Source organism: Callorhinchus milii, unplaced genomic scaffold (genome assembly GCF_018977255.1).
Source record: "Callorhinchus milii isolate IMCB2004 unplaced genomic scaffold, IMCB_Cmil_1.0 Scaffold4, whole genome shotgun sequence".
Lineage (NCBI taxonomy): Eukaryota > Metazoa > Chordata > Chondrichthyes > Chimaeriformes > Callorhinchidae > Callorhinchus > Callorhinchus milii.
In genome coordinates, this window is record NW_024704745.1 from 41169412 (window position 1) to 41175411 (window position 6000).

The window sequence follows — 6000 nt, forward strand, 5'->3', positions numbered from 1 at the left end:
TTACTCATGGAAATTACTGAGTTTGGAAATGGACACTCCCAAGAGGAATAATCCTGCTTACCTAATTCTGGAGTATATTAGGCACAAATTAGCAAGAGCCAAGGCTTGGGCCTCCACTGTGCATTGGAGTACTGAACTGCTAGAGGTTAACCAGCTAAAACCACAATAGCTGGTCACTGAAAGCAAAGTCCAGTAAGCTTCCTGCAATTTGTTGTTGCGTGTCCAGCTAGGACCACCTTACCCAATAGGGCTTTGACTTGCAGGGTTAACAGGAGTTGAGTGGGAAGAATCCCTGCCAACAGACATATTGGCATTTGGTTTGCATTCTCTGCTGCCATACTAGTTTATTACTGGAGGGTGTACTGTGATGTCTGAGGTGCTGTCCTCTGGAAGAGACAAACTGAAGTCCTTCAGTGTGTTCTTCTGGTGGATATTAAAGATCCCATGACTATTTGTGTCACTAGCCAGGATTCACCCTTGTACTGGGTGCCAAAAACAGGAAAGTATTTATTTACCAATAGTAACAACCCTAGTCTTGCAGCCTGTCAGAATGTTTGCATATATTGTATTGCTGCCTAGTAGCCTATAAAAGGCATTATCCAGCTGAATAGAGTAAATTCTATTTTTAGCAAACATAAGTTTAATTCTGGCATTTAAAGAGGAAAATTGATAGTACTGTAGCTTTTGTTACACATGCCTCATATTGTACAATTCTTGATGTATTGAGATAATTACTAACAGCTACCGTACAAATATCATACCCAAAATCTCCCATCTAGACAGGTCTAAATTCCAAGATTTCTTAGAATTTTTTAAAATAAGGAATCCAAATCAAATCGAACCCAAACGTGGCTGAGTGTTGATTGTAAAATAGTAGAAAAATGTAATGCTAAGTATACAGGACAAACTCTCAGGGTGGTTGATGCTCCTGGCCCGTTGCTTCAGGGATAGTGAGTTACACTCAACAAATCTTTACCTGAGGAGAAATAGATACCAGACTTGGGGGCGGCGAGGTAGGGAGAAGATAGGAAAGAAACTAACCTAGGCAATGATATAAAGCTGGATGGGTGGGGTGGGGGCGAAACTATTTATAAGCCAAAGAGACACCAGGATCTTACTGCATAATTATTTTCAATAACAATCACAAGGTTAATTTAGCTTGCGGTGGACATATTAACACTGATACTTTGTTCATTCAAAAAGTTAAGTGATATACTGCAAACAAATCAATATATTTCTTACATGTGTATTGTACACCAACTGTTGACTACACCAACTCTGTTTGCCAGACTTCCGAATTCTTCCTTACAAGCTGCAGACCATTCAAAACTATAGCTAGTGTCTTCTCCTGCATCAGGCTCCGTGAGTCTATCACCCCAATCCTTGCCTGGCTCCACTGGCTCTCCATCCCCCAAAGGATCAAGTTCAAGATCTTCATCCTGACTTTTAAATCCCTCCAGCCTTGCTCCTCCCCATCTCTGTGACTTCTATAACACTACCAGTTTTACCTGCTCAGTCGGCTTGGCTCTGGCCTGCTTCACATCCTCCGCTCTCCCTGCACCACCATCGGTAGTCAGGTCTTCGTTCAGCCTTTCTGCCCCCCACTCTTTAGAACTTAATGTCTGAGTCTCTTTGCCTCACCCCTTCCCTCAATTCCTTCAAGGTCAGTCTTATAATGTTTCTCTTTGATCCCAACTTGGTTATCTTCCTGCCTTCCACCCCTCCCGAATCCAAACCCAGGTCAGGTGCAAACCCTTAACTTTCCAGCACCCTGGGATGTACTATTGAAAATATGTGAAAGATGCTATATAAATAACTTCTTGTACTGCTGAATGAATGTTGTTTCTACCCTGTAAACTCCACAGCTGCAGGTAGTGTCAATAATTTTGATCTTTCATCACCCCAGTTGTTACTTGTTCTGGGTATGTGATGGCACGTGTAAGTAGCAGCTGGTATACCTGTTTTACTCCAAGCATTAGCGTAGGCCCTGTCACAATGGGTTCAGATGAAAAAAGCCCTTCGGCCCATTTGACTTCCTTTCCAACAATTTTCCCATTAGACTCATTAAAAAAAAAAGGATCTATTGTCTCAACTTTCCTCAACCATTCTTCTTTAGAGTGCTCTGAATACTCACTGATCTATGCAAGCCCCAAATTGCATGTTCCTGTAAGGATTCTGAATTCTCTCATTGCAACCTTTTTTGTAGAATGTAAACATTAGTGCACCAATGGAAGCAAAAGCACCATCAATTTATGCTTGAAATGAGGGCCACTAAAATCTGCATACAGTACACCTGTAAACATCGTTTGGAATTCTCAGCCATCTGGCCCTACTTCATTGTCCAAAATTGCTAACCCTGCTTTGGTGCCAGGCTGGCTCAACCGGCAGCATTTTCATCTCTGAGTCAGAAATGCTGTTAGTTCAAGCCCGACTTTGGAACTTTGAACTCAGTCTAGACTAACACTCCCAATTCAATGCTGGAAGTGTGCTGTATTGTCAGAGATGCCATCTTTTGAACGATTAAACTGAATCCTGTCTGACTGTTCAGATGGACGTTAAAGATGTCACGGCACTATTCAAAAAGAGAAGGGAGTTTATCCCTGTGTTCTGGCCAGCAATCACCCAAATAAAATTGGTTATTCACTTCATAGCTGATTGTGGGTCATAGCTGTGTACAAATTCGCTGCCGCATTCACTTATAAAATACAGTTCCTACACTTTACAGTACATCCTGTGAAGTGCCTTTAGGATGTCTTCTCGAGGTGAAAGATGTCAAATGCAAGCATTACTATATTATTAACCCTGTATTCCCAATGCTTCAACATTACTACTAATCTACGGGGAATGTTTGAGATGGTGACAAGTTGGTTCTTGGGTGTATTTCTCCCAAGAGAACAGATGATCAGTAGAAATGCACATCTGTATATTTCCTCAATACAAGTGCATTAGGTCACAACATAACCAAAATGTTCAGATGAAGACCTCTTACCTTATGTGACTCAATCATCCAGAATATCGACTATTTCCTATGACAGTATCTAGCTGTTTCTTAAATAACTTAAATGTCCTGACCTAAATTGTCCTAGCTGTTGGTTATTCACTGTGAAATATTTTCTGTAGACAGTCCTAAACTTGCTCTTCACAATCCTAAACCTATCACTGTGCATCTTTTAATACTGTTCTGGGTTCTCTAGTTTCCCAATCCCCTATATCTATAATATTCTGCCCGAGAAAGCGCTGAACCATAAAGCCATAGCTTATCTAATCGATTCTTATACCTCATCCGTTTGAGACCATTTTTGAATATTTGTGTTATTGCACTGGTCAAGACTGCTCTAGGATTTATATGATTCACTTTTAATCATCAGAACTGTACATTTCAGATCAAACCTCACCAGAGCAATGAACCGCTTCAACATAATTGCTTGGACTTGAATTCTACCAATTTGGTAATTTAGCCCTAAGAACAACAAGATTACATTTGTATAGCCCCAGCATCCTGTTCAATTTATTTCTTACTTCCTCAGCTCCATTTCTATTTTCCTCTAAGCAAGTTCCATCTCATTCATGGAGCAGATCAATGTTTGCAGTACCTTGTTGATATAAATGGTTGCCTACAAAACTCACTACAGTTGAAATTAATTACCATGAAGTACTTTGAGACGTTGGCATAAGGCACTATAAAAATGCAATTCTTCCTTTACAATGTACTTCATTTTTCATATATAGGAATTTTGCATTTGTCATATTTGATTTGATTCTGTCAGTTATCAGCTAAGAAAGATTGTAGTATTGTGGCTGCTTCTTTGCAGTTCCCACTTGCTCCATTTTGGGGTTTTGTAACAATTTAAAGTCCTGGTTCCTGCTTCCCACTAAGGGCTTGCCCTGCACCAGTCGGTTGTCTCAGCAGTTAACACTGCAATCCAAAACCTTAGAAGGTTGAGTGGCCCTAGTTCAGTGGTGGCCGAACAAATATATTTTTCTTGATTTAATATTTAATGAATTATGGCCACACCATAAATATCACTATTCAGTAGCTACTGGAAACAAACTATTGTTTTAACACACACTTACCAAGACTAATGTGAATGTTCGACGAGCCACTTCTTGATGCACCATTGGTTGGCCACCACTGTCCTCGTTGGACAAGCAGCAGGAAGTTTGTGTATAGAATCTGCATCTTTGTGACAACCTTCAGTTTATCTTCTAGTAAATATACAGTCCACATATAATGGGATAGTTATCAGATTTCTGTATTATATTCTTTGCATTTGGAACAGCACCGTAGCACTTTGAGGGGATGCTTCAAAGCACTTCACAGGAGTTACTGATGGACTGACTGCATTTTCGAGGCAAACGTGGCAGCACAATTGTACACAGCAATGTCTTCCAAACAGATTATATTCAGGCACATCTCCTTTCGCTATTAATGTTGTCTCAGCTAACATGAGTGTTAACAGATTTGAACACTACTAATTTAAGAAAAAAATGCACTAGATGTTAAGGTGAAGTGGTAAAAGTTACTTACCTTCAAAATGGAACATCCTCAGAAAGATACTACTAAAATGAACTCAGCAGCAGAGGAATCCTAGCATCACATCCCATGTTAAAATATTAAATGTAATGAAATGAGGAGCATTATACACTGCCATCAAGAGTACTCCCCATTACTATGAAGGACTTCTAAACAATCAGATATAGATACATTTAAATATCATACGTTTCAATTTTTGCAATATCAACATAAGAAAGCACCTACCATTTGGGCTTTTCTCAGTTCCACTACTTGCTTTAACACTTGGTTGAATAGATCACTGCTTTTTGGGGGAGGAAAGGAAAGAGAAGGGAATAAATTATTTTTATGTGAGAATTCACAGCAATGGATTTGTGGTAGGGTGATGTGATCCACGGTAGAGCCATTGTAATATACTAAAACTACCTTCATTGCACGATTGGTATAATTTGCTAAGCCACACCAGTCGTACAATTAATGATTTTTCACAAGCAATTATCCCCAATATTAGTACAAGTGCAGCTTATTAACATGTACAAAGAAAATGTTCTGTGTTTTTTAGAAATACTCCACTTGCTCCACACTAATCTATCTAAGCAATGTCCTCATTGGATCAGCCGGATATTGATTCTGGTCACATCAACACTATTCATCCTACTACAAACATCCCAAAATTAAGTCTCTGTGACTATTTCTACAAACACTTTCTCCTCTAATCCACAAAAAAAATGCACTCCACATCTACGTTAATATCCTATGACCTACTTGGAAGTTTAATTGATTTTGTTATGGTATTTTAGTATTTTCCAAAAAATGTTTTGTTTTCAGGTGTATTCTTACTAGACTGCCACTCAAGCATAAGGGTTGATGACATAAACAACAACTTGCATTTATATAGCGCCCTTCACGCAGGGTAGCGTCCCAGACCGCTTCTAACATTGCTGAATTTCAGCAAACAATACCGTTAAATGTGTTTTGTCCATTTTTAACACTTCGAGGTACACCAAATACACCCAATATGTGAATTTGGTTCCAAAGACAATGATTAGAATAGAGCATTTTGTTTCTTAGTTTTGTCTTCGTCATATGGAAACTTTCCCTTCCAACTGATGATTACTTGTTTGTAATAATACAAAAACAAAATTGATCCCACCAATATGAATCAGCCTTAAGTATTTTGCTTAAACAAAATCAAATGTAAATAAGACAGAAACATTGTGATCTTGGATATGTTTCACATTACTTTGATGTCTTACTTTTTTTTGCCATGTTCCTTTAAATGAATCAAACAGTTGTCTTGTGAACAAATGGGTACGTTAATTTCTGTGGTAAATGTTTTTGAATTAAAATTGAAACATTTGCACAGCCATATACAGTATTAACAAATCTAAAACCACATTCAACTTAACTGCAACATTATTGGTAAACATATGATTATTTTTATGTAACTGTTAGCATCTAAAACAGAAGAAAAATCCAGAAAACTG